Genomic DNA, 27,141 nt, shown 5'->3' with positions numbered 1-27,141 from the left:
TCCTTGCAACAATACTATAAGGTCATTATTATCCCATTTTATGGATGAAGAAAATAAAGCACTGAGAGGTTATGTTACTTTCCCAGGGCCACATGGCTGGTAAATTCTAAAGCCCAAGCTGTTGACCTTGAGCTTATGCTCACTCCAGCCTTTGGAGTTGTAGGAGATGTACAAGGCTTAATGAACACTGAGTGAACTTATGAGGCAGTTCAGTCATCTGACATCCTCATTAAATCTGATTTGAAGAAATGACAGAGAAAGTTGGTAGAGCTTAGAAATTTGGTTCTAGGTGAGACCTTAAAGGTCATGTCACCAAGGACTATGAGACCCTCAAGAGGTCAGATAAGTCCTCTGTACATCATTTCCTCCTGACCTGTATCTCAATGTCAAAGCTGCCAACAAAAATGAACAAGGAGCAGAGCTTAGTTTGTATGATGTATTCATAATGTTTGGGGTGCCAAACAAGAGTCTTATGACATGGTATTTTTGCCTGGCTGGGGTTTTCTATACTAGGGCATGACCATGGTTTTAATGCTTTATTTATTAAAGTTATTAGAAGATAAATATGTACAATCTTTGAAACTTTTCTTATTTTCAAATAAGAAAGGGAACTTTAAAAACTTAGATTTAGCAACTAACTTTTATTTAGAACTGCCATATGATCTAACATAAAGTTTTCTTACAATCTGAATTTGAAACATTCAGGATTATTTTACTAAGATCTGAAAAGGTAATTTGACATACTATCTATAAAAGTGTGAATTACCCTGGGGATTAGGAGGTGAGGTTCTGTAGTAATTAGGTATGCCAAAAATAATTTTTTACCCTCCTCCCCCTCTTCCTTCTTTCTTTTCTGCATTTACCTGTATTGCTCTTGGTCTCTCATGTCATTCTTTCAGGATTTTCTAATGTAATGAATTTCTCTTTCTCTACCCTAGAGAGTGCCATTATTTCCATTCTTTCATGGAACTGTAAGTGTGTGCAATTTGTTGACCTTGTGGTATTTCAAAGAACTGTAAAATCTCAATTATCAGGAATGCCCAGGGAAAGGGGCTTTTAATGGAATGGATTTTTCTCTTGAACTGAAGGTTAATCAGGACTCTTCTCTCCACCCCTTTTCAGATTTATTGGTTGCAATTTTTTTCCCTAATCCGTGAGTGTACTTTCTGGGCTTTACTGAAATGGGAGGTTATCTGATTGACTAGCAATCATGAGCCCTATGTTTAAGTCCACATTCTTCCACTTACCAGCTCTATGGTTTGGGGAAGTTATGACACTGAGCCATTTGAAAAATGGAGATAGCAACACTTGTCCTACCTATGTCATGTGGGCTGTTTAGTGTATCAAATTATATAAAGACAAGGGATTTGCTTTGTTCAAGTCTTAAGTTTTATTTTAATGAATTATGACAACTACCAACTTCTGAGTGCCTAGGGGCCAGGTGCTCCACACACATTATTGTTATTTCCACAATAAGCCTAATATATATATAGAGAGATAGATAGATAGATAGATGTATATAGATGAGAAAAGTAAGGCTTAGGAGATAAGCAACTTGCCCAAGATTATGTAAATAACAGTGGAACTAAATTTCTTTACAGCAAATTGATACCTTGATTAATCAAAAGTCTTTATTCTAAGTACCATTTCTTGTGGATAAAGAGAGTATAGAAGATTGCCTAGAAGCATACTGACCTTAGGATGCATTGTTTTGCTTACGGTTCTTTCAGTTATAAGGAACAGAGATGTTAGGTTTCAGAGGGATTTCAGAGAAACCCAGTGACAGAAATTGAATTATAATTGGGTGTTAAGGAAGCTGTCATGAATCAAGCCTACTCTTGCCTCTCTTCTTTCTTCTCCTCTCCTTCTTTCTTCTCACTCTCTCTTTGTCCACACAGGCAAAATCTTCCTTACATGTGTGGCCTTCACTCTCTTTTGTCTATTCACTGGCTTCCTCATAACTGTAGCTTGCATATGGTTCATCATATGGTTTGGGTCTGTGTCCCCACCCAAATCTCATGTTCAGTTGTAATCCCCCATGTTGGAAGAGGAGCCTGGTGGGAGGTGATTGGATCATGGGGATGTTCCTTCATGAATGGTTTAGCACCATTCTCTTGGTGCTGTTCTTGTGACAGTGAGTGAGTTATCATGAGATCTGGTTGTTTTAAAGTATGTGGCAGCTCCCCTGTCTCTCTCTTCCTCCTGCCCCAGCCATGTGAAGTGCCTTGCTTCCCTTTTGCCTTCTGCCATGATTGGAAGTTCCTTGAGACCTCCCCAGAAGCTCCTGTAAAGCCTGCAGAACCATGAGCCAATTAAACCTCTTTTCTTTGTAAATTACCCAGTGTCAGGTATTTCTCTATAGCAATGTGAGAATGGACTAATACAGACTATAGTAGGGACTCTACACCTCCCTATAGCATAGTATCTCTTGATCTGTCCATTTAGCTTTTGCCCTGTTGCTTACTGGAAATTCTCTAGGTCTTGTGATTCAGATTCCTGAAGGAGAATTCTTACTGGCCCAGCTCATCTATTCTAGTCAGATCCCAGGTCACTGACTGCTACAAGCTCATGGATTGGCTGCCTTTGCATCAGGTGTCCTGCTTTGGTGCTGCCCACTTAGCAAAGCTGAGGGAAGACTAGGAAATAAAAGCAATGTGACAGCTACATCTATTATCACTATTAAAGAAGGCTATATATAATGATATATTTGTTTTTGTAAAGATCTTTAATATTTTATTGTTATCTTTTAGTTCTTATTCTCTTCTTTTCAACATAGTCCCTCGTCTTTCAAAATATTTCTCAGTAATTGGGTTCCTGTTGACTCAAATTTTATGACACAGAGCCTTGTTTATAACCTCCTAACTTACCATTACTAATATCAGTTCTGTAGTCATATATATCACAATTTTATATGTTTTTGAAGGAGGTAGTAGGAAAATATGTCATAGTTTAAATTTTATACTAAGCATAAGTCATGTCATAGTAGAAGTCTTTTTTCTATTAATAGAAGATGTCATGTCTCAAGGTTATTGTTGGAATACCTGTAATTAATTTTTTTAATCCTTAAAATAGGAGAATTGAGGGTTTCTGAGTAGTGTGAATACATGACAATTAAAAAAAGTGGGTCACCTTCTAGGAAGGCCTGCAGAACTTAAAACTGAGAACAGGCCTTAGACTTGCTTTCCTCTCCTGGCACTTCCTGGGTTTTGTTTTCCTCCCTGCTGGTAGATTTTGATGGGGAGGTATTATATTTCTGTTTCTTTGAATGTCTATTTTATTCACAAACTTTTTTCTCTTATCATAGCTGATATGAAGTGAAAACATGTATCACTTGGCTCAGCCTGAACTGCTGTGTGGTAGGAAGTCCCTGTATCAACCATGAACCAGAAGTGGAACAGGGACCTAATTAATATTTATGCTGACCTTGGTGGCTGTTGTAAAATAAACTACCATACATCTAAAACCTCACCACACTGGGTTGGATAGCTAAAACTTCTATACTATTCGTGGGTTAACTTCTAAGATTTATATGCCTCTTGAAGAGAAAGTACTCATCACTGCTAAAAGTTTAACTTTCTATTTTTGTTATGGCCTCCGTTACATTTCCAAATATTCCTTTACTTAATTTTATCCATAAACTTGAAGCCTTCACTTTCTTAGTGAGGTACCAGATTCTTTAGATATAAATTTGACTGTATTGGAAAGCCTGGGTCCATGTGTCTTTAGTCCTTAACTCTCCAGTCCTTGTAGATTTTCTTGTATATAAGCACTTTAACTGCGTTATAGAACCTCTTCCCTTGTGAACTGGTGTCAGGCTCTGGTGGTAGGTCCTCTTCCTACTCTACATGCTGCCTACCCTCTTGTATGGAAAAAGATTAACTGTTTTCCTCACACTCAGCACAAAACACTTCTGGTCACCAAAACGTGTGGGTTTCTCCCACACAAAGCAATTCTCTGACACCAGCTGGATATCCTACAATTCAGTTCAATTCTGTGCTAACTGAAGTTGGCACAGACTCCACGTGTTAAGGGCTCAGCCCCACAAGACTGTCCCCAGCTTCAGATGTCAGTCACTAGTGGTAGTTTCGCATGTTACACATGACTTGTGTCAGACTTTGGCTGTAAACTGGAGGGTCCCAAAGCCCCCTTCTCTGGTTTGATCACTTGTTAGAACAGCTCACAGAATGAGGAAGGTGCTTTACTTATTATTAGCCATTGATTACAAGATGATATAAGTCAGGAACAGTCAGAGGAAGAGATGCACAAGTGAAGGTATGTGGGAAGGGGTGTGAACTTCTGTGCCCTCTCTGGGACCACCAGTCTCCAGGTACCTCCTCTTGTTTGGCAACCCAGTTATGGAGGCTTTATTACATAAGCATGATTGATTAAATCACAGCCACTAGTGATTTTTTTAAAAAATTAATTAATACCTAATAATTGTACATCTTTATGGGGTACAATGTGATATTCCAATTTATGTATACATGTGTAATAATCAAATCAGGGTAATTAGCATATCCATCACTTCCAACATTTACAATTTCTTTGTGTTGGGAACATTCAAAACCTCTCTTCTAGCTACTTGAAAATACATAATAAATTAACGTTAACTATAGTCATCCTACAGTGCTAATAGAACACTAAAACTTTTTCCTCCCATTTAGCTGTAATTTTGTATCTGTTAACCAAACTCTCCCTCTTCCTTACTTCCCCCTACACTTCCCAGTCTCTAGTAACTACTATTCTACTGTCTATTTATATAGGATCAACTTTTTCAGCTCTCACAAATGAGTAAGAACATGTGGTATTTTTCTTTCTGTGCCTGGCTTTTTTCACTTAACATAACGTCTTCCCAGCTCATCCATGTTGCTATGAATGACAAGATTTTGTTCTTTTTTATGGCCGATTAGTATTTCATTGTGTACATATACCACATTTTCTTTATCCATTCATCTGTTGATGGACACTAAGGCTGATTCTATATTTTGTCTAGTGTGAATAGTGCTGCAATAAACATGGGAGTGCAGATATCTCTTCAACATACTGATTTCCTTTCCTTTGGATATATACCCACTAGTGGGATTACTGGATCATATGGTAGTTCTATTTTTAGGTTTTTTTGAAGAATCTCCATACTGCTTCCCATAATGGCTGTACTAATTTACATTTCAACCAACAGGGTATAAGAATTCCCTTTTCTCCACATCTTCACCAGCATTTGTTATTTTTTTGTCTTTTTATAATAACCATTCTAACTGAGGTGAGATGGTATCTCATTGTAGTTTTCATTTGAATTTCCCTGATGGTTAGCAATGTTGAGCATTTTTCACACACTTGTTGGTCATTTGTATGTCTTCCTTTAAGAAATGTCTATTCAGATCATTTGCCCATTTTAAAATTGGATTATATGGTTTTTTTGCTGTTTGCTGTTTGAGTTCTTTGTGTATTCTGGATCTTAATCCCTTGTCGGATAAATGGTTTGGAATTATTTTCTCCTGTTCTACAAGTTGTCTCTTCACTCTGTTGATTGTTTTCTTTGCTGTGCAGAAGCTTCATAGTTTGATATAATCCCATTTGCCTATTTTTGCTTTTGTTGCCTGTGCTTTGAGGCCTTATCCATAAAATCTTTGCCCAGAACAATGTCCTAAAGTTGTTCCCCTATGTTTTCTTCGAGTAGTTTCATGGTTTTTACCCTTACTTTTACGTCTTTAATAAATTTTGGGTTGATTTTATATATGATGAGAGATAGGGGTCTAGTTTTATTCTTCTGAGTATGAATATCCAATTTTCCCAGCACCATTTATGGAAAAGGGTGTTTTTTCTTCAGTGGATGTTTTCAGTGCCTTTGTCGAAAATCAATTGGCTGTTAATACATGAATTTATTTCTGGTGCCATTCGTCTGTGTCCTTTTATGCCAGTACCCTGTTGTTTTGGTTACTATAGCTTTGTAGTGTATTTTGAAGCCAGGTAGTGTGATACTTCTGCCTTCATTCTTTTTCCTTGGGATTACTTTCGCTAGTTGAGGTCTTTTGTAGTTCCATACACATTTTAGGATTTTTTTTTTCCTACTTCAGTGAAGAATGTTAAAGGTATTTTGATAGGAATTGCATTGAATAAATAGATTGCTTTAAGTAGTATGATCATTTTAACAATACTAGTTTTCCAATCCATAATCTTGGGATGTCTTTCCATTTTTTTTGTGTCTTCTTCAATTTCTTAAGTGTTTTATAGTTTTATAGTTTTCAATGCAGAGATATTTCACCTTCTTGGTTAAATTTGTTCAATTTTTTTATAGTTATTATAAATGGGATTGCCTTCTTGTATTAGTTTGTTTTCACATGGCTAAAAATAGCTACCTGAGACTGGGTAATTTATAAAGAAAATAAGTTTAACTGACTTACAGTTCTACATGGCTAGGGAGACCTCAGGAATACAATCATGGCAGAAGGTGAGGAGAAGCAAGGCACATCTTACATGGTGGCAGGAGAGAGTGTGTAGGGGAAACTGCCACTTTTAAACCATCAGATCTCATGAGAACTCCCTCACTATCATGAAAATAGCATGGGGGAACCGCCCCCATGATCCAATCACCCCCTCCGCCAGGTCCCTCCTTCAACATGTGGGGATTACAGTTCAAGATGAAATTTGGGAGAGGACAAAGAGCCAAACCATATGACTTCTTGATTTCTTTTTCAGCTAGTTAATTGCAGTATAGAAACACTATTGATTTTGGTATGTTGATTTTATAACTTGCAATTTCACTGAATTTGTTTCTTTTCTAAGAGTTTTTTGATGGAGTCTTTTGATGGAGGTTTTTCCGTATATAAGAATATGTCCTCAGCAACAGGGACAATTTTACTTCCATCTTTCCAATTTGGATGCCCTTTATTTTTTTCTGTTGCCTAATTGTGCTCTGGCTAGGACTTTTAGTATTATGTTGAATAAGAGTGGTGAAAGTGGGCTTCATGTCTTATTCCAGTTCTTAGAAGAAGAACTCCCCCCAACCGCCATTCAATATGATGTTAGCTGTGGGTTTGTCATATATGGCCTCTATTGTGTTGAGGTATATTATTTCTGTACATAATTTATTGAGAGTTCTTGTCATGAAAAGATTTTGAATTGTAGCACATGCTTTTTCTGTGAATACTGAGAGGATTATATTAGTTTTTATTCTTCATTCTGTCGATGTGATGTATGATGTATATTGATTTGCATATTTGAACCATCCTTGCATCCTTGAGATAAACCCCACTTGATCATGGTGTATAATTCTTTTGATGTGCTATTGAATTTCTTTTGCTAGTATTTTGCTGTGGATTTTTGCATCTATGTTCATCAAATATATTGGTCTGTAGTTTTCCTTCTTTGTTGTGTTCTTTTCTGGTTTCGGTGTGAAACTAATTCTGGCCTCATAGATTAGGTTTGGAAGAATTCCACTCCCCACCTCCATTTTTTGGAATAGTTTGAGATGAATTGGTGTTAGTTGTTGTTTAAAAGTTTGGGGAGTAACAACAGCATAATGTTTGCCTAGTGTTCATTCCCCTTACAAGAAAAGACCAAGGCAATGAATACACAGCTAAGATTTGACTGGAGTGTGGGAAGGAGCACATTGGAAGGCAGCAAAGGAGTGGAGATGCACCTGTGGTAAATGGAAGTCCAGGAGGGCAGCATGCAAGCACTCAGCCTCTGAAGCTCTGTCTGCCCCACCCAGATTGGATATGCCTGAAGTCAAGAGACACTTCCTGTTCTGGCAAAAATCTAAGTAGAAGACCCTTGCCAGCTTCCATTGCCACTGCCAATACCTACAGTCCTTATAACAAGAGAATTCCACAATCCTTTCAAGCCATGAGCCCAATTGGGAGAACTGTGGGGATTATACTAAATTAGCAGTACAAGGTGGGCACTCTCCACCCCCTGCCCACTCCCTATGAGCCAGGCTGCTGCAGCATGGTGCCATCTTGAGACCAGAGTCACTTCTGGTGTGCACCCTGCTCTGGGAGCCACTAGCCACTGTGCCTCACAAGCACTGGGACTCCATCTTCATCCCACCAAGCCCATAGGTCATTGAACCCCACAACCTCATCCGTGCAGAGCCTGGGCCCAAAATCAGCTATGACTCCTGCACTATGGGGAAACCAACTCCTGCTGCCTTACCTCTGGCTGAAGGAACAGTCTGATTGTCTCATCCAGGGTGAACCCCCACTTAAGCTGGCGAAAACACTACATGCCATCCTTCAAACAGGAGAAACTTTCAAGCTTCCATGTAGCTGATATATCCCTGGGTCAGTGGAATGACTATAGGCCATACTCAGAACCTGAGAAACAATGTAGCAGTGCCGCTGCCCCCAGCAGACACACCCCTGGTCTGCCCAGTGGCCCTAATGATATGGACAGGAGACAGCAAAATACTGGGTAGAAGAGGGTGGTTCCCTGGCAAAGGCCCCACCCTCAAGCCTGGAAACCCATGGCCCTAAATGGGAACAGGCATTCCTATTTTTGCACACAAAAGTTCCCTTTTGGCCCACCACACTCTGCATCCTGAACCCATATAAACCCCAAATCCCAGGCTCCATGAGCAGATGAACAGAAGAGCAGAAGAGCAGCAGAGAAGGAGAGAAGAGAAGGAGCATCTGAACATTGAGAGGAGTTCAGCTGGGGATGATTGGAGATGAGATCGGCTGCTGGATGGCCAAACTCCAGGGGAAGATCATCTTCCCACTCCATCCCCTTTCCAGCTCCCCATCCATCCTGTTGAGAGCCACCTCCACCAATCAATAAAACCCTCACATTCACCATCCTTGAAGTCCTTGTGTGACCTGATTTTTCCTGGATGCTGGACAAGAGCTCAGGATACAGAAAGCCCTTGCAAAAAGGCAGAGGGTTCACTGAGCTGTTTAACACTTAAGCTGTCCATGGACAGCAAAGCTAAAAGAGTGCACTGTAACACATGCTCACTGAGACTTCAGGAGTCGCAGACACCCACCCCTAGATGCTATTGTGGGGCCAGAGCCCAAAAGCGCTCACACCAGCTTCTGCACCTGCCCATCTGCATGCTCCTTGTCGTGTAAGGGGTTTGAGTGCCAGTAAGCCATCATCATTTTACTTATTTAACATTTAATCTGTATATGGTGTTGGTGCATAATAACATCATGGACCAGATATAATGTTTGTCTCCAAAGAGCTTGTATAGCTATAGGGAAATAAGACTTAGACACTGGGCAGAGGGAGGTAAAACTGACAATAAGTTGTGGGATATTACAGATACGAAAGAACATAGGTGTGGTGTTTTCATTTTTGTCTGCAGTTTACAAAGCTATGCATAAAGAATAGTAGGAATAGTCTTCTGCTCATTATATTGACAAATGTGATTTTTAAAAAGCCAAGGTAAATTTGATGTATTTTTAGAAACATGAAAAATAATTACGAAAATACTTTTAACATTTTAAAAAATATTGCTAGCATAAAGAAAGTGGGAGAGTGGTCCTTCTGGCCAAAAATGCCATTTGACTGCTTGTCATGCAGCCACTGGCTACATTTTTTATACCTTTTCTGACCCTCCAATTTCCACTTCTGTCACTACATTTTTCCATTTCTAATATCACACTGCATGCTGACTTTTGACTTTTGGAACTGATGGCATTTTCACCCTAGAAAAGTGTCATGAAGACACATTAATATTCAGATGATCACTTATTTTGTAAATAGGGAATTTTTGCATATATTAAACCAGTAGCTTTCACTTCACTTCATATAAGTCATGTTTCCTTGCAGTTGTCCATTTTCAAATCTATGCCACAAGACTATATACTGGGAAGGAGAAAATGAGAATTACCACAAACAAAAAAAAATGATAGATTCTGAGTCAGAGTTCACTTTCTTGACCTCTCTAGTGAGATAATAGTCTTGAAAGGCAGCTTCGTGGAAAGAGAAATTTCTTTTCATTGTTTTATTTTTTTCCAAATCTATTTTTTAAAATTTTTCTATTTAGAAATAATTTTAGACTCAAAGGAAAGTTGCAGAAATCAGAGTTCCTGCATACCCTTTAACAGTTTCCCCCAGTGTTAACATTTTACATTACCATAGTAAGAGTATGAAAACCAGGAAATTAACAGTGATATAAAACTGTCACCTTATCTATGAATCTTTATCCAGTTTCACCAGATTTCCTATTAAAGTGTTTTTCTTGTCTAGGATCCAATCCAGGCTCCTGCATTGCATTTGGTTGTATTGTCTCCTTGGTTTTGTCCAATATTAGACCTACCTTGAGTCTTTCTTTTCTTTCTTTTCTCTTTTTTAAATTTCATGGCTAACACACCTAAAGAGAACTGGTCAGTTATTTATAGAATGTCCCTTAATTTGGAATGGTCTTTCTTTTAATTATTACATTGAGGTTGTGCCATTTTGGCAAGAATGCCACTGAAGCGATGTGCCCATCTTAGCTCATCATATCAGTGGGCACATGATGTCGATACGCCTTATTACTGGTGATGTTAGCCTGTATCACTCAGTTAAGGTGATGTCTGCCAGGTTTCTCAATTATGAAGCCACTACTTTTCCCTTAACAATCACTGAATATCTTCTGGGGAGATACTTGAAGACTATGCAAATATTTCATTTCTTGCCATACTTTTGCACACTAATTTGAGCAGCCTTTGATTGTTCTTGCCTGCAACAGTTATTACTGTGTTGTTGCCTAATGGTTATTTTTTATTTTCCCTAATTTCTTCTAAATTTATTCATTGGTAATCCATTGCAAGAAGTTGTCGGCCGGGCGCAGTGGCTCATGCATGTAATCCCAGCACTTTGGGAGGCCGAGGTGGGCGGATCACGAGGTCAGGAGATTGAGACCATCCTGGCTAACACGGTGAAACCCTGTCTCTACTAAAAATACAAAAAATTAGCCAGGCATGGTGGTGGGCGCCTGTAGTCCCAGCTACATGGGAGGCTGAGGCAGGAGAATGGTGTGAACCCGGGAGGCGGAGCTTGCAGTGAGCCGAGATTGCGCCACTGCACTCCAGCCTGGGCGACAGAGTGACGCTCCATCTCAAAAAAAAAAAAAAAAAAAAAGAAGTTGTCCCTTCTCCCTCATTTACTTATTTATTCAATTATTTGTTTACATTAGCATGAACTCATGGGTCATCATTTGATACTATGATAACTTACTTTGTTCCTCAAATTTAACTAGCTCTGGTCTTTGGGAGATCCTTCATGTTGCTTCTCTGTCTTTTCAGCATGTCCCCAGATTTTTTTTTTTTAGTACATTCTCACTTGGCAACACAAGTTTTCCTAGGTTGTCTTTTATTTCCCTTGCCCTAGCTCTGGAATCACCATTTCCCTGGAGTTAATTCTGTAGCCTTGATTTCTTTTATTCAGGAATGGTATTTACAGCTAAGATCTGGGCAGATATGGTATTGCTATAGGGTGTTATTGAAACAGGAAATCTTCCCTGACCCCTTCACAGGACTTGTGAAGGGGGTAGTTCATTAACTGAGCCCACAGCTCTCAATCCCTCATGGGATGGGGAGCACGCAGGTGAGTGGGTACAGGGGCTGGCATGAGTGCTTCTGGGCGCTGGCAGGAACAGAACTTCGTGTGGCCCCACAGCAGCATCTGCGGGGGGTACCTGTGACCCATGGAGCCTTAGAAGGTGTGTATTACAATTGTGCTTTTTTAGCTTTGCCCTCTGCTGATGGCTTAAGTGTTTAACAGCTCAGTGTGACAGCCCTCTGTATCCTGAGCTCTTGTTTGGTGTCCAGGAAGAATCAGGTCACATGAACGAATTGAGGATGGTAAATGCAGGGGATTTTGCTGCCGATGAAAGTGGCTCTCAGTGTAATGGAGAGCTGGAAAGGGGATGGAGTGGGAAGGTGGTTTTCCCTGGAGTTCAGCCATCCTGGGCCGAACTCTTCTCTGAGGTCCCACCATCAAGCCATCCCTCTGAAATCAAGCTGCTTCTCCTCAACATCAAGCTGCTTTTTCTCTTCTTTCCTTTGCCGTTGCCAGTGGAGCCTGGGGTTTTTATGGGCACATGATGGGGGTGGGGCCAGGGTAGTTTTGGAAAAGGCAACATTCAAGAGGGAAAACAGGAATGCATGTTCTCACTTTGGGCTGAGGGTCCAGGCTTGAGGGTGGGGCTTCGCCAGGGACCCCACCCTTTTCTACCCAGTATTTTCCCTGCCTCCTGTCCATATCATTATTGTCTCTAGTCCTGCTCAGTCAACAGAAGTAGTATATATATACATCCATATTTATTTCTACATCTATCCGTAAGTATGCATACTAAAAATTATACATTTATACCTCTGATTCCAACCCAACACCACTGGTTTCATTCTAGCCTTTCTCTTCTTTGTAACTTCTTTTGCTGATAGTGAGGAACTAGCCCATTATATTTACTTAAGTTTTGATCCTAGTATATACACAAACTAGTTTTGGAACAATCAACCTACATTAGCCGAGAATACAGAATTTGGGTTCAATTTTTTTTTTGTCATTAGCCTTACAGTATTCATGCAAAATACTCTTTTCCAAAGATATTTAGATTAGTTCTTTCTTCACCACTCTCTTCACTTTGACTATGTTAGTTATCTGTGATATAGTTAGGTTCATTTGTCACTGTTTGTCTTCCATTTGAGGTTCCCATCACATCCTGGTTTATTTTTAATTGTTTATTTTTTGTGTGTGTGTGTCTGAACCATTACCATGGTTCTAAGAATCAGAACTATGAAAAAAAAGTATTCTCAGAGAAACATTGCTTCCCCATTCAGCCTTGTCCTATTGTTCTTTCCACCCTGTTCTCACTTACCCCCTCTAGGTAACCAATCTCATTAACTTCTGGTTTATCTTTCCTATATTTATTTTGCATTTGTACAAATGAGCAGATATGTGTATATTTTCTTTCTCCTTTTATACACAAAGGTTAGCACTATAGATACTCTTTTTTACTTTGCTTTTTTGTATAAAAAAATAATAATAACAGTATATGCTGGAAATCACAGACATTTTCCATATTCTTTTTTACTGCTTCATAGTGCTCCATTGTATGAAGGTAACTTCATTTATCCAACAACTGTCCTTTGTATAATAATTTTGGTTGTTTCCAATTTTTTTGCAATTACAAACAATGCTGCAATGACTAACCTTGGACATATTTGTGTGTGTGTGCATGTGTGTGTGTGTGTGTGTGTGTGTATGATTGGGGGTGTATCTGCAGGGTAGATTCCTAGAAGTGAGATTGCAGGCCCAAAAGGTAAGTGCATGTGTAGTTTTGTTAGGTTTTGCCAAAATTCCCTCCAGAAAGCTTCTACCATTTTTCATTGTGTGAAATTATCTATTTCCTTATAGCCTCCTGACAGAATATATCCTCATGCTTTTTTTTTTCTGATATAAGAAGTACAATGTGGTATCACAGTATTGTTTTGATTTTATTTCTGTAATTATAAGTGAATTCGAACGTTCTAACCTTTTGAAAACATTTCTGTTCATGTATTTTGCCACCTTGCTATGAGGTTTTTGTCCTTTGTCTCATAACACTTTGATATATTTTCTCCCGGTTTGTCCGTTGTCATTTGACACTATTTATTCTTGGTATGTAATTTTAAAAACATTTTTGTAGTCAATTTTTTTTATTTTATTGCTTCTGGATTTTGAATTATAGTTAGAAAGCCTTTCTCCTACTTAGGTTGAAAAGGAATCCTCCCATGCTTTTTTCTAGGATTTTTATGGTTCCTTCCCTTGTTTTCTATTTAGATTCCTAATCCTCTTGGAGCACATTTTTGTTTATGGTATAAGTTACAGATCTAATTTTATCTTTTTTCCCTAGTGGATGCCCAATTGTTTGAGCACCATTTATTATTATAAAGTCCATCTTTGAGGCCAGATGCAGTGGCTCACACCTGTAATCTCAGAATTTTGGGAGGCCAAGGTTTGAGGATTGCTTGAGTCCAGGAGTTCAAGACTAGCCTGGGCAACATGGTGAAACCCCGTCTCTACTAAAAATACAAAAATTAGGTGGGCATCCTGGTGCAGGCCTGTAATCCCAGCTACTCAGGAGGTGGAGCCACAAGAATTGCTTGAACCTGGGAGGCAGAGGTTGCAGTGAGCTGAGATGGTGCCACTGCACTCCAGCCTGGGCGACAGAGTGATACTCTGTCTCAAAATAAAAAATAATAATAAAATAAAATAAAGGCCATCTTTGTACCAGTCATTTGAGATCCCACCTTTATCACATATTACATTTCCAGACGAACTTGTATCCATTTCTAAGCTTTCTATTCTATTCCACTGGTCTATTTGTCTATTCTTGTACTAGCACCACACTTTTAATTCTAGAGAATTTATAGTATGTTTTAATTCCTGATATATGACTCATCCCCAAACTGATTTTTCTTTTGAGTGTGTCCTGGCTATTGTTACATGTTTGTTTTTCTATATGAACCATAATATTAGCTTGTCTAACTTCATGAAGAAGCTTTTTGGTATTTTCATTGAGATTGTCCTAAATATATAAATTAATTTAGGGAGAGCTGACATATTTATAATATTGAATTGCATTATTCAAGAACAGAAGATGTCTTTCCATTTGTTCAAGTCTACCTGTCTATTCTTGATACTTCATGTCTTTCAAAAATGCTTCTTGTCTATTCTTGACTCTTTCTCTTCCATATGCATTAGAATTAACTTGTCAAGTTCTGTGAAAAACTTGATTGAAATTACATTAAATTTATAGATTAACTTGATGATAACTGAGATCTTTATGATTTTAAACTTTCTAAATCATGAATAAATATATATCTTCATTTATTTCACTTTTCTTTCAGTCTTAAATATATTTTTATAATTTTCATAATAATAAAAATATATTTTTATAATTTTCATAATAATAAAAATATATTTTTATAATTTTCATAATAATAAAAATATATTTTTATAATTTTCATAATAATAAAAATATATTTTTATAATTTTCATAATAATAAAAATATATTTTTATAATTTTCCTTCATAGAGTCTTGTATATCTATTGTTAGATTATTCCTAGGTCCTTATTTGCATTTGTTTTTTGTTGTTGCTATTGTAAATGGAATCTATTTTAAAATTACATTTTCCTAATTGTGGCTGATGTATAAGAATGTTATTTATATATGCATGTTGATATTTTAACCCATCAGCATTGCTGAACTCATGTCATCTATGAATAATTACAGTCCTGTTTCTTTCTTCCCAATCCTTTACTCCTTTTATGCCTTGTCTTATTGTGCTGTTTAATATCCTCTAGAACAAAATTAAATAGAAGTGATTATAATGGGTATTCTTCCTTTGTTCAGAACTTAAACAGGAGTATTTCTGAATTTCATCATGCAGTATAATATTTGCTGTACAGTTTTGGTTGATAACCTTTATTAATTTAAGAAAGTTCCCTTTTTTTGTTAGCTATCAGTTTAATCATGAAAAGGTTATTGAAGTCTACAAAATATTTGTTCTGCATGTATTGAAATGTGTATATATTTTCTCTCTTTATATAAAATTGTGTTTTTAAATAATTATATTATAATTGTGTGTTATTAATAATTTTAAATATATTAATATATGTTAATGTAATTAAATACAATGCTGGAATCCATTTACTAATATTTTATTTAAAGTTTTTTGTCTTTGCTTGGGAATGTGATTGGCCTTTCAGTTTTATCTGTTTATTAGAATCAAGGTATATCTGCCTTATGAAAGGTATGTGTTTGTTTGTTTTTCCTTTCTATTCTCTGAAAGATTTTTGGATTATCTATTCCTTTAGCGTATGGTAGAACAATCCTAAAAAACTTTTGGGCTGGTGTTTTTTAATGGGTAGATTTTAATTACTGATTCAGTTTCTTTGGTTGTTCAATAGTTTATTCAGATATTCTGTTTCTTTTTTGAGTTAGTTTTTGTTCTACATTTGTTTTGAAGAAGTTGCCTGTTTTACTTATTTTCTAATTAATTTGTAATATAGTTGTTCAAAGCATTATTTTATGATTGTTAAATATCAACCATATTTGTAGCTATGTCTTCTTTTGTTCACAGCACCTTTTTTTTTTTTTGTCTGAGTTCTACCCTGTCGCCCATGCTGGAGTGCAGTGGCACAATCTCGGCTCACTGCAAGCTCCACCTCCTGGGTTCAAGTGATTCTCTCGCCTCAGCCTCCTGAGTAGCTGTTCACAGAACCTTTTATTCTTACTGTTTCATTAAAAATCTTGCTAAAAGTTTGTCAATTTTCAATGAAACAAATTTAGGATTGTGATACTTCCTATTGTTTCATTGTCTTTAGTTCATTAATTTTCAGTCATATCTTTATCATTTTCTTCCCTCTATTCAACTTGCTTATCGTGGATACGTTTTTTTTTTTTCCTTCTGATTTCTTGGGTTGTATGTTTGGCTCATTAATTTTCAACTCCTTTATGTCAAATGCATGTATTTAAGGCAATAAATTTTCCTTTAACTGTAACTATAGCTGCACCTCACACATTTTTACAGTTTTAGTTATAACTCAGTACTAGATATTTTTTAATGTCTGTTAGCATTTATTTCCTGTTTAATTAATGATTTACCTAAAAGCATTTTCAAAAACTTATTGCCATAAATGTATCCAGTCTTTTTCTTTGGCTAATAGCTTGAAACTAGAAGTTGAATAAGATCTTGCCTGGAAAAAAGCATGTTTTTAAATCCCCAAATTTATAGAGTTCTTTTTGCTTTTTAAAAGATTATTGATTTATAACTTAATAGCATTATGGTTGATAACTTGGTATATATGATATCAGTTCTTTGCCATGTGCTGAGATGTGTTTTGTGACCTAAAATGTGGTCAGTTTCTGCAAATGTACAATGTGCACTTAAACAGAACATACATTCTCTTTTTGTTAGGTACGGAAATCCATGTATGTCAATTTATGTAAGTGGTTCCAATCATTTTAATGCCATCGCATATATAGAAAATTCTAATATTTGTACAGCACAGTAGCATAAGTTGGAGTTGATTTGAAAATGTCTTGCAGGGCTTACTAAAATATTTATTGTACCTTTTAAAATGTTATATAATTATAAGGAAAAATACAAAGTATTAGATAAGATATTGTTAAATTTTTATAAGCCTAAATATAACATTTTCAGAATTTTACTTGAGAAACTTGAGTTTGCTTTCATGAACATAACTATTTTAATCAGATTTTATGTTTGAAGTAGCTTAGATCATTCCTGATTAAGATGTTTTAATAATGACTTTTTCTAATCTCCTCAAATTCATGTTGTTGAAAACCCAATGAAAATATTTGTCCAAATAAATTACCAAAATAATTTTACAACATTTTAAAAACAATTCAAACCGTTGTTATTATATAGGAAGCATCTAAAGTTCTTCCTTAATTTCACTGAAAAAATGTAATTTGAAATTTCTTGTGATAGGGCATGGTAGCTTTGTAATGTGTCCACTTGGCTAGTTGGACTGTGTCTCCCAGAAGCCCTTTCTCTATGTGTTTTCAGTCAGGATGGGCTTCAGGAGGCACTTTTGCATGAGATTTGGAGGGCAGAAGTGAAGCAGAAGTCATTCTGTTTTGTATGCTGGGAAGGTTGGAGCAAGGGCGTTTTAAGGCTCACATGTATTGCTTTATCTGTCAGCTCATCTCATTTGCTTAGGGTAGCATCTGGGCCTGGAACTGCTGCACCTTCCCTTGAATCTTCCTTTGGCTTCTCCAGTTCCTGAGCCAGGTGTGTGTTTATGTGTTTAGCTCTGGGACAAAGGGCATTAGTGTCTCCTGCAGGACACTCACTTTATCAAGGCTGGAGACAGCAAGAACTGACACTGGTTCCAGGCCATCCTTGTAGGTTACATCTTGACCTTAATCTCTCCTATTTATATGCACCTTGCCTGCTTTTGGGTTTCAAATCCAGCATTAGACACAAAAATAATAGTGTAATAGAAACTGTTCAACCACAGCAAAGCACAGTGGCTCACGCCTGTAATCTCAGCACTTTGGGAGGCCGAGGTGGGTGGATCTTGACCGAGGTGGTCAAGAGTTCGAGACCAGCCTGGCTAACATGGCGAAACCCCGTCTCTTTACTAAAAATACAAAAAACTAGCCAGGCATGGTGGTGGGCGCCTATCGTCCCAGCTACTCAGGAGGCTGAGGCAGGATAATCACTTGAACCTGGGAGGCAGAGGTTGCAATGAGCAGAGATTGCACCATTGCACTCTATTTAGCCTGGGCAACAAGAGCAAAACTCTGTCTCCAAAAAAAAAAAAAAAAAAGATTATTTAATCAGCTCCCACAGTTGCATAAGGTGAAATCCTTGTCTATCTCTTTATCTATCATCTATTAATCGTCTGTCTTTTTCTCTATCTAGCTATTTGGATGTCTGGCCATCTTATCCCCGAAAAGTTCTGCTTCTGTGTCTGAAACCTGACTTATACATAGGACAAATAAATTTCAAATCCAAATAAAATTTCACATGCCAAGTATTTTTAAATTCTAGTGAAGTTTTACTGTGAAAATCTACGGTTAGAACAGTTACCTCTAGCTTGCAGGCCATTCAAGTGCATATTAGTCACAAACAGACAAAAGCATCAATGGTGGATTAAAGACAACTGCAAATTCTTTGATATTTTTCCCATTTAGAGGTGGGGTCTACTTTCCCTTTTCTTGAATCTAGGCTGGCCTGTGACTGCTTCAGCCAACTGAATAGGGAAGAGTGATGCTGTGCTGTTTCCAGGCCTGTTCTTTAAAAGGACTTGGAAGCTTCTGCCTTGGCCTCTTTGTGCCTGAGTTGCTGTATAAGAATCTGACTACCTTGCTGGAGAGAACTTGTGGAGAAGACTTGACCTTATATGCAGAGGTAGAGGGGCCCTAGTTAGTCCAGCCATATAGCCATCCTGTCAAAATAGCAGGTATGTGAGAAAAGCTGTCTTGATTCCTCCAGTCCAGCCCAGCCACCAACTGAATAATACCAAGTATATGTACCTCAAATGGAGCAAAAGAACTGCTCAGCTAAGTCCTGCCCAATGTCCTGACTCAGAACATAATGACAGATAATGAAATGATTGTTGTTTTAAGCCACTGTGTTTTGAGGTAGTTTATTACACAGCAATGGATAACAGAATAGTATTTAATATATATATGTAAAGACAGGTATTTGGGACCAATGCCTGGATTAGCACTTACCAGGAGTCCCCTTTCCCCATCTCTCCACCCCATGCTGCAGTTTGGGTTGTATTCCTTGCTCCTCAGTCACCTGGAGCATCCATTCCCCTGGAGCTCCATGAGCCCTTTGGACTCAGAGGGCAGGGGTTTGCCCTGCAGTGCCTGCTGAAGTACATCTCCAGGTAGTAGAGCACCTTGGCCATGCACAGTGCATCTGGCAGAGCAGTGAGGGCTCCATTTTGCTCATTGCACTCAACATCTCCAGGGACTGTGGGGTTCCCTGTCAGACCTTGCTCTGCTCCATCCTCCCTCCAAGGAGCCTTGGATAAGGCTTCTAACAGCCTGGAGGCTCCAGGCAGCCAGGCCCTGCCAGACTGCCCTGAGGGCCAAGGGGATTAATATCTCACAGCACATCTGTAACTGATTCTTGGCATTCCAGGGAGTCTGGCACAACTGTGAGAAGCTCTGAATTAAATCAAGCTTCTTAATTTGTGCAGCTCAATTTTTTTTTTGAAAGGGAGTCTCGCTCTGTCGCCCAGGCCGGAGTGCAGTAGCGCGATCTCGGCTCACTGCAAGCTCTGCCTCCTGGGTTCACGCCATTCTCCTGCCTCAGCCTCCCGAGTAGCTGGGACTACAGGTGCCCGCCACCACGCCCGGCTAATTTTTTGTATTTTTAGTAGAGACGGGGTTTCAGCATGGTCTCGATCTCCTGACTCTGTGATCCGCCCGCCTCAGCCTCCCAAAGTGCTGGGATTACAGGCATGAGGCACCACGCCCGGCCGGCTCAAATTTTTAAAATTCTTACTAATTTTTTATTTGCTAGATCACCCCCTTTCTATCTTGTCTTTTATTATCTATTTAATCCTATCCTTTTTTTGAAACCCTAACTTAGTCATCATGGTTGTGCTAATCAGCTGCCTTTGCTTTCAGATCCATTTCCTGCCCTTCTTTTATTCTACTCTATATTACAGCCAACCACATTTCCAGGCTCCCTTGTCCTCTGCTATCTAGGTGAGTTTTGTCAGTGGAAGACATTGGTGGAAGGTTGGATGCTTCTTCTTCTAGCATCTCTGGTGGTGGCTGTGTCTCCTTCCTGACTCCAGCTCCCACTGGGTGTCACTCACTTTGTGGTTTTGGTGCTTTCCCAGTGGCCTGGCTTCTGAGCCCTGCTTCTACAGCCCTGCTGCTTTTAGTGTCTGGGTTGCCCACTCTTTTTCCTGTTTGACCTCTCTGTGCTTCCATGACCCACATAAGTCATTAAATTCCCTCTGTCAAAAAGACTTAGGTTGCTGTTTCATGACTGGATGCTGACTGATATTGTTATTACCATTGTAACTATTATCGTTGTTATTGTTTTTATTATTTTATACTGTCAATGCCTGTTTAAATTTACCCATGTCTTTTCAAATTACTTTAATCACCTTGCATTTTGCATTCCACTTCTATACTTTTGGTTAAAGTTTTCTTCTTTTTGCAACATATCCCTAGTATTTATTTCTATAAGGGTCTGTGTTTTAGATAACTTACAGATTCAAAATTTTAAAATATGGCTTTTTGTCATTTACTTAAGATCTGTATGCAAGAAGAAATGAAAAAGATGAACAGGCAAAGGCCAGGACTACCTACCACAACTCAGGTCAATATTAATTTTATGATTTAATTAATTCCATAAATTCTCTTTTCTGTATGAATATAAGGTTCTTCCCTCCCTGACTCACACATCTACCTCTTCTAGGAGTTGCCTTGGGATCCACAAAGAAGTTGAGGTGGTCCAGTACTCATAAGGCAACAAACTTCAAAGGAGAGTCAAATGTACATTTTCAAAACAAGAGTACTGAAAAACATTGAAATAAACACACAAAAAGAGATTCAAATGTACATCTTAAAAGGAGGAGGAGATTCTTTGAAGAAGTAGGGGAATATGACGTTGAAAGTCTCTGAAGAGGTTATGATAGTTGTTTAAGGGAGTAGAACATTAAAACATTTTTGTCTGTTCAATCTTAATTTTTAAAAGTGATAGCATAGAGTTTGGCCAGTTATGGAGGGGCTGATTTCATCACTGTCAATGAGCAGTAAACTTTCTTAGTCTTTTATTTGGGAAATGTATCTATTTTACTTTCACTTTTGAATGAGACTTAGCTGATGCAATGGACTGAATTGTGTTCCTCCAGAATTTGTATGTTGAAGCTCTAATGGCAAATGTGACTGTATTTGGAGGCAGGGCCTTTAAAGAGGTAATTAAGGTTAACTAAGGTCATAAGGATGGGGCCTAACCCAATATCACTGTCCTTATAAGAAGAGACACCTGGGATGCGTTTGCACAGAGAAAAGGCCCCAGGAAGACACTGCAAGAAGAGGGTGCTCTTCAAGTGAAGGAGAAACCAAACCTACTAACACTTTGATCTTTGACTTCTGGGCTCCATAACTGTCAAAAATAAGCTTCTGTTATTTAAGCCACCTAGTTTGAGGTATTTTGTTATGGCGGCCCTAGAAAACCAAATACAGCTGGGTATAGAATTCTAGGTTGATGATTTTGCTTTTATAGTATTTTTATAGTATTTTGAGATGTGTGTCTTTGAAGTTCTGCAGTTGCATTATATTGTGGCTTGCTTTGGATTTGTTACATTTAAGCTTTATGTATCCTTCCTGGAATTCATTACAATTTTCGAACTTCAGGATTCAAGTGTTTTAATCATTGATGAAAACATTTCAACCATTATCTCTTCAAGTATTGCCTGTCTTATTTTCCTCTATTTCACATTCTTGGAATTAAATCTGTTGGTTCTCCTCATTCCGGCTTCCATGTCCCTTAATCTTCCATATTTTCCAGATCTTTATATCTCTGTGCCTATTAAGTAATGTCTAAAATCTGTTGCCCAGTTTATAAATTATCTTGCTGTATCGAATCTGCTATTTAACCTACTCATTTAAGTTTTTAATTTCCTTGACATATACCTATGTGAATGGGTGGGTTTTTACTTAGACTACCTTTTCATTTAGAACCTAGCTTCTATGCAAGGTTCTCAATTCCAATTTCCTGTCCACTTGGGCCCAGTGCTTACCTCATGTTTCCACATGAGCATGAAATCCCAAGTCCTTGGGTGAACAGAATTAGTAATCACCGGTCGGGTGCAGTGGTTCATGCCTATAATCCCAGCACTTTGGGAGGCTTAGGCAGACGGATCACGAGGTCAGGAGTTTGAGACCAGCTTGGCCAACATGGTGAAATCCTGTCTCTATTAAAAATACAAAAAAAATTAAACAAAATTAGCTGAGCATGGTGGCACGCACCTGTAATCCCAGCTACTTGGGAGGCTGAGGCAAGAGAATCGCTTGAACCCAGCAGGTGGAGATTGCAATGAGCCAAGATCACCCCACTGCACTCCAGCCTAGGTGACAGAGCGAGACTCCATCTCAAAAAAAATTAATAAATAATAATAATAATCACCCCTCCACCTCCATAGCACAGCTACGTCATGAACTGACATCTTAAAACTTTGTTCTGTTTTCAATTATCTCTTGGTTTCTGATGCCTGGGCATTTCTTTTTCTTTCTTGAGAGCTTAAGCATGAATATAAAACATTTCAAATTTTATATTTTATTCAGTATTTCTAGCTTTTTAATAGTGAGATTTATCTTACTCTCCCATTTTATTAAAACAGAAAGTCTTGAGTAACATTTTAATACTGAGAAAAAAAGCCTCATTATTAGTTTTAGAAAAAGAGAGACAATCTGTGTTGTTCTGGAACCAAGACAAAGTTCTAGAAGATTCTCTCTTGATCCTTAAACAGCATAGAAAAACCAAGTAAGTTGATTATGTTCACGTTTAGGAGTATGAGGGCCAATGGATCCAAAACCTATCCTATATCTACATCTTGGTGGCCACGTTAATCTGACATCTGACAGCAAGAGCAATGATTGGGTTCACTGGAAATCTTTGTGAAGTACGAGTGAAGTCCTTGTGAAGTCAGAGTGAGTATCAGAACTTTGAGTTCTAGTCGTGGCTCTAACTGATTCAAAAGGTCAGGGCCTAATCAATTTACTCATTGACTTATAATTGTAATTAATTAGATTTTATTAATACAAGAATAAAAGAATTGTCCAGCACCTACTAAGCCAAATCCTAGAGATATGGAGAAGCAGATAAAAGTTGCTGCTTTCAAATAACACAGTTCAGTAATAGGAGACTGGCTTGGAATCATCTATCCTGTAAGTGAAATTTTGATGGATTATTGTTGAGGTGCAAAGGATGGAGCACTCAGTTGAATCTTGCTGGGGGAACTGTAATCAGAAAGCTCCGAGAGTAGTAAACGAGAGTTTTGGAGGCCTAAGATCTTGCAATCACATGTGTAGAAGGATATTTAAGGTGTGCAGGCTCCTCCATGAGTAGCCCCAATGCCTTGGGTGGAATGGATACAAAGGTACGGACTTCTTGCATCCTTCCCAGGATATCAGGAGGCTTAGAGCAATATCTGCAAAATGTTGGTGATTGCTGAAACACAGCGCTATAGCATCCATGGGGTCTTGCCCTTCTTCGACCATTCAGTAAATAGCACTCAGTAGAGATTCTGGCTGAGGATACTTGTTTTCAAAACAACAGCCCTGAGCCAACCTTTTTAAGTAGTTCCATATGTTTTTATGGAGAATTTATGGATTGTGGCCTTCAGAATTCTTTTGTTTATCACTGGGAATTCAAGTCCTGAAAGCTGCTAACTAACCATGAGGTCTGCTGGTTATACAAGCTGTTGGACCTCTTAAGGACTTTGACATAAGGACCACTTTCTGTGAAATAAGAATTAGTGGTTTCAAAAGAGTGCACTTAACAGTATCCATGTAAGTATCAGTTTCTGTATGTCATTACTAGCCAGGCTTTTTTTAAAAAACTGGACTGTGCTGCCTTGTGTGTACATTTAAATGAGGCCCTTAAAGGGAAATCTGAGCAATGTCTTCAAACAAAGACTTATAATCAGAAGGGTCTTTTTTTTAAAAAAAAAAAAAAAAAAAAAAGACTAACTATCTTCAGCAGACCTAAAACCAGGATGGAAAGGTGGACACTTCCCCACCTGGGCCCCAAAGCAGGGCCCTTCAAAATACTGAAGGTCCAGCATTCCCTGGGCAATTCTTCCTCCTCTGTCCTCCCCACCCACATCAATACCCAGCTTGCAGTGATATTCTTTTACCCTTTACTAATCTAATGCCAAACACATGTAGGTTCTATCCTGTTTCCAGGAAAGAGGTTTCCATGAGTTGCCTCATCAGCCTTACTAATAGCTACAATATATGGAGCACTTTGTGCCCAGCACTCGATTCCTTTTATACTTGATCTCTTTTCATCCTTTCTTCACAATAGCCCCATGAGGTGGGTGCTATAATTTTTTCTCATTTTACAGGTAAGGAAACCAAAGCTCAGAGAGTCTCAGCAATTTGCTTAAAGTTACTTAACAGCTATATTAGCCTACTACTTATAATTCGACTACCTGTGTCCAAGGCTACATAAATTCAGGTCGCCTGACTCAAAGCTCTTATTCAACGTGCTAGCCTCCTTCCTACTCTCTCATAGGAAAGATCTATATGTTTCTTATGAGATCTAGCTTGATCTCTAAGGCTCCACTCCAGCTTGAAAGAACTATGGTTCTTCTCCAGTGTCAGTTGTGTTGCTGTTCATGTTGTTTTCATGTAAAACAATGTAAGAAACAGGCTGATAATCTCCCTCCATGAAACAGTTCTTCACACATTTAAAATCATCCATGGCTGATCATAAATGCTTCTCCAGAGAGTGAATGGTCATGGCTGGTGCAGAAGGGTAACACTCTGGAAAGGCGGATGTGAGACCTGGCAGCTCTGCCTGGGTACACATAGCTTAGGACTGACAAGTGAGTCAGCAGAAGTGAGCAGACAATACTGCATTGGGTTTTAACGTGATGAGTCAGCCTTGCTATCTGGCCAGCTTCAGTGCAGCCCCCTGAAGTTTTAACAGAATATTAATTGCCCTTTCACTTCCTGTTCCACACAGCTGGGTGGGATTGCTACCAGCCACACTGTTGAGAAGTTACACATTTTAGCCCAGCCTAGAAAGGTTTCCTGTGGTGGGTGAAATGACAACATGCACAAAGGTCAAACTCCAGATGTGGGAATCTGACCTTTTCTCCTCTTGGGGAAAACATTGCCTCATTATAATCTCAAAAGATTTTTGGTACAGGTTTAAGGCTAGAGTCTACTGAAAGATCCAAACTCCTCTAACATAGAGGATGCCAGCCTGTTTCATGTAAATTTATCCATGGCTTTGAGACCACCTACAAAATTCCTGAGCCAAGGGACCAGGGGATGTAGGCGAATGTTTAGGCATTTCTGAAGGAGGGAGCTAGACCTAGAAGTTGCTGCTTGCTCCTAGAAGTTGGAAGGCATTTCAAGATGAGGAATGAGTTGTTTCTGGATTGATGCCTTCACTGGCTAGAAATGCCAGCGGATGGTGGGAAGAGTACATGGCAGGATGATGAGGAGTTCCCATTTATTCATTCATTTATTCATCTGTGTATTTATTTTACAAAAATTCATATCAGATTTGCAAAATTCACTCACAGTACACTCAGAGATGATAAAAAATGTAACTTAACTTTTTTTATTAACTGGTGGAATATTTCTCTCAAATTTCCACCACTGGACCCCCCAGAGTGGGAACTGAATTTTAGCCCAATCTTGTAAACTTAGTTCCAATGTAATTATCTAGGTTGAGCTAAAAGTTTCTTTTCATCTTTCAGGTTTCCTCTTCATGCCTCTACTTCTATGCAGTTTGACCTCTGAGTATGCAGCTGGTGATAGATGGAAACCCTTGTTCATAAGCTTTGTGGCACTGTTGGCAGGATGAGGGGACTTCTGGATCCTCACTGGTCACTGTGGCAGAGTGGTTGGTGTTGTCTGCTCCCTAGACAGGAACCCACTGAAGAATCTAATATTTTTTGATATGCTGGCATTCATTGTTACAGCCCATCATCCCAGCCATCAATCCAGGACATGGGGTCCGTGCCCATGGTGGGGAGGAGGAGGAAGCTGGCTTTGTTCTGACCTTGGGCTTCTCCTGTTCCACCAGTACTTTCTGTGGGGGAAATAGGTAAAGAAATGGCTGTTCAGATGAGAAGATGTGTCAGTAAACTTTTGCTACAGTGATGCTGCAAAACAAACCACCAGTGACTTTCAGTGGCACATAGCAATAAACATTTATTTAGCTCAGGGATTGACAATCTTTTTTTTTGAAAAGGGCCAGATAGTAAATATTTTAGGTGTTTCAGGCCATACAGTCTCTGAACTCTGGCCTTGTAGCACAACAGTAACCTTAGATGCTATGCAAATGGAGGAGCGTGACTGTGTTCCAATAAAACTTTATTTATGGACACTAAAATTGGAATTTCATGGAATTTTTATATGTTAAGAAATATTATACTTTGATTTTTTTCAACCACGAAGTTGAATGATCTGTGAGTTTTTTTCACAAGTCATACAAAAACAGATGGTGGGCCAGACTTGGCCCATGGCCATAGTTGGCCAAACCTTGATTTAGCTCATGAATCTGCTCTGGGTTGGGCTCGGCTGCTCTGCGCTGCACTCATCTGCAGTCGGCTGTGAGTTGGCTAGGCAGCTCTGCTGGTGGTGCCAGGGCTCATTCACATGTATGGGGATTGTTTGCCATTGGCTGATCCACAGTAGCCTTGGCTTGGATGGCTGTGGCACGTCGGCTCTGCCGTGTGAGTAGCCAGCAGGTCAGCCTGATCATGCTCTCTTAGCAGTGGTGGAGTCACGTGAATCTAAGTGGAAATGTGCAAGCACTTTCAGAAACCTCTGCCTGAATTATGTTTGCCAACATCCCACGAGACAAAATCAGTCACCAGGCTAAAGCCACAGTCAAGTGAGTTGGGGCAGAATGCCCCTCAGAGTGAGAGGGCACTGCCAAGGTACATGGCAAAAGTGATGGATGTGCTGGAGC

At 38.8% G+C, this 27,141-nt stretch overlaps 2 long non-coding RNA genes across 2 annotated transcripts in view; both read left to right on the top strand.

The window, feature by feature from the left end:
• The window catches only part of LOC105740008, a 53,226-nt gene extending 26,667 nt beyond the window's left edge, over positions 1–26,559 (top strand). The window contains exons 6-8 of the long non-coding RNA XR_001116010.2: positions 18,676–18,910; positions 22,994–23,135; positions 25,922–26,559. This is a non-coding gene — a long non-coding RNA (uncharacterized LOC105740008). The remainder of the gene's footprint in view (positions 1–18,675; positions 18,911–22,993; positions 23,136–25,921) is intronic.
• LOC115835960 lies at positions 20,101–21,738 on the top strand. Its single transcript, XR_004030937.1, has 3 exons — positions 20,101–20,174; positions 20,734–20,799; positions 20,899–21,738. It is a non-coding gene; the product is annotated as an uncharacterized LOC115835960 (long non-coding RNA).
• Positions 26,560–27,141: the final 582 nt, after the last annotated feature.

This window comes from Nomascus leucogenys, chromosome 7b (genome assembly GCF_006542625.1).
Source record: "Nomascus leucogenys isolate Asia chromosome 7b, Asia_NLE_v1, whole genome shotgun sequence".
In the NCBI taxonomy this organism is placed as follows: Eukaryota; Metazoa; Chordata; class Mammalia; order Primates; family Hylobatidae; genus Nomascus; species Nomascus leucogenys.
Note: the sequence above shows the minus strand (reverse complement) of the source record. Positions and strands in the feature narration are given on the sequence as shown.